Source organism: Myotis davidii, unplaced genomic scaffold (assembly GCF_000327345.1).
Source record: "Myotis davidii unplaced genomic scaffold, ASM32734v1 scaffold119, whole genome shotgun sequence".
Taxonomy (NCBI): domain Eukaryota; kingdom Metazoa; phylum Chordata; class Mammalia; order Chiroptera; family Vespertilionidae; genus Myotis; species Myotis davidii.
The window spans coordinates 167,108-169,695 of record NW_006290676.1 but is presented as its reverse complement, the minus strand read 5'-3'; positions in this window follow the sequence as shown (position 1 = coordinate 169,695).

Sequence of the window (2,588 nt, the reverse complement as noted above, 5' to 3'; positions counted from 1 at the left end):
GCCAGTCTGGGTGAGGGGCTGAGGGCTGTTTTCAGGCTGGGGGTGACTGAAGCTCCCAACCGCTCCTTTTTTTCTTTTCTTTTTTTTAAATTCTGGGCCAGCTTTAGTTTTGAGGCTTGGCTCCAGCTCTTAGGCCTCCGCTGCTGAAAGTAGGTTTCTGGCCTTTGCTTACAATGTTGCAATCCTGCTGGATGAAGTCCGGCGGTATTTGTTACAATGTTTGAAACTGCCGACTCAGAGGCCTGCAGCTGCAGGTGGGGAACATTGTTTTCCTCTGTCACTGAGGCAGGCAAGCCTCATGTTAGTTTCAAGCTGCCTGGCTGCCGGCCGCCATCTTGGCTGACAGTTAATTTGCATATCTCGTTGATTAGTCAATGGGAAGGGTGGTGGTCGTACACCAATTACCATGTTTCTCTTTTATTAGTGTAGATGATTGTATTATTTTCTACTAGAGACCTGGTGCATGGATTCCTGTATCGGCGGGGTCCCTTCGCCTGACCTGCGGGGATTGTGCCAAAACCAGCTCTCTGACATCCCCTGAGGATTTCCAATTGCAAGAGGGCACAGGCCAGGCCAAAGGACCCCGTCGGTGCATGATCGGGGCCAGGGAGGGACCACGACAGGGGTCCAGGGTGTGTCCAGCCCATCTCACCCAGTCTTGATCAGCCGGACCCCAGCAGCAAGCTAACCTACTGGTCACAGCTTCTGCCCCCTGTTGGTCAATGCATGTCATAATGACTGGTTGAAAGGTCAAATGGTCGGACACTTAGCATATTAGGCTTTTGTTATATAGGATATGAACAACTGTAAACCTACTTTTGCCCCAACCTGTAAGTGAAATCATGTGGTATTTGTCTTTCTCTGGCTGGCGAATTTCACTTAGCATAATATTCTCCAGGTTCATCCATGCTGTTGCAAAAGGTAAGATTTATTTCTCTTTTATAGCCAAGTAGTATTCCATTGTGTAAATGTACCACATTTACTCATGCCCCACTGTGTCAACTGTGTTATATTCATTCATCTAGTGGAGGTTGTTGGCCTGCTTCCAAATCTTGGCTATTGCAAATAACACTGCAATGAACATAGGGGTATTTATATATATATTCTAATTAGTGTTTTGGGTTTCTTCAAATATATTCCCAGAAGTGAAATCGCTGGGTCATAGGCAATTCCATTTTTTATTTTTTGTGGTAACTCCATACAGTTTTCTTCAGTAGCTGCATGAATTTGCATTCCCACCAACAGTGCTTGATGGTTCAGGTATTTCCACATCCCAGCCAACATTTGTTGTCTGTGGATTTATTGATGATAGCCATTCTAACAGGTGTGAGGTGACATCTCATTATAGTTTTAATTTGCATTTCTCTGATGACTAGTGACATTGAGCATCTTTTCATATGTTTATTGATTATCTGTATGTCCTCTTTGGAGAAGTGTTTGTTCAGATCTTTATCCTATGTTTAACTGGATTGTTTGTTGTTGTTTGGTGTTGAGTTGAGTTGTATAAGTTTGTTAAATTTTGGATATTAACTCCTTAGCAGATGTATCATTGGCAAATATGTTGTCCCATTAGGTGGGTTGTCTTATCACCTTGGATCCTCCAGACTTTTTGACCTCTAGTTATTTTATATCCAGTCCTGGGTAGATGACACTTTCACCTACATTACCTCATTTGACTTAATGGGCCTTTTCCTTTCCTTCTGTGGTAGCTAATAGAATCTCTACAGCTCCTCTCAGCCTGAGGACGTATATTATAAATCTGCTCAGAGAATTCTCTGCATGTCGAGATGATTATGAAAATAAATACAAAAATGATTCTGAGAAATGCATTCATTTTCTCTCTGAAAAGCTCTGTGTTACAGTTTTAAACATCTTGGATTTAATATATGAAATTTCTAGGGTATATCTTTTGGTACTGACAGCTACCAATTATAAAAAATATCTTTCTAGACTCAATATGTTTATATGAAGATGTATTCATTTGATAATTCTATATCATGACACTTTACATATTTTAATCCTTGAAAATTCAATTGGAATTTATAAAATTCAGAAGATTGCTTTGGCTCTGATATTTGTAATGGAGGTTTTATGATGTTCTATGAAAAGAAGCATTAATGTTCTACCTTGAGGCCCTCAGTTTTCCTTGTCATCTTGGTCCCTCTTACCCCATAATATGTGATCCATTGAAACCTCCCAATGTTCTGTGCTTTCTCTTTTTTACCGTGTGGAGTTAATAATAAAGGAACTACCATCAGCTTTCGGGGACAACTCCCCATTTCTTTTTGGCATTCTCAAGGTGCCTAATAAGGTTATATCTCCGTCTTTTCTTCTTTACCTTCTACACAGAAAAGAGAACTCAAAGGCATTTTCACCCTCCCTGCATGTGTCTTATCCTATCTAATAAAAGAGAAACATGGTAATTAGCATACAACCGCTACCCTTCCCATTGGCTAATCAGGGCCATATGCAAATTAACTGTCAGCCAAGATGGCGGCCGGCAGCCAGGCAGCTGGAAGCTAACATGAGGCTTGCTTGCTTCAGTGACGGAGGACTCCAATGTTCCCCACCTGCCTTGATGGCCTCTG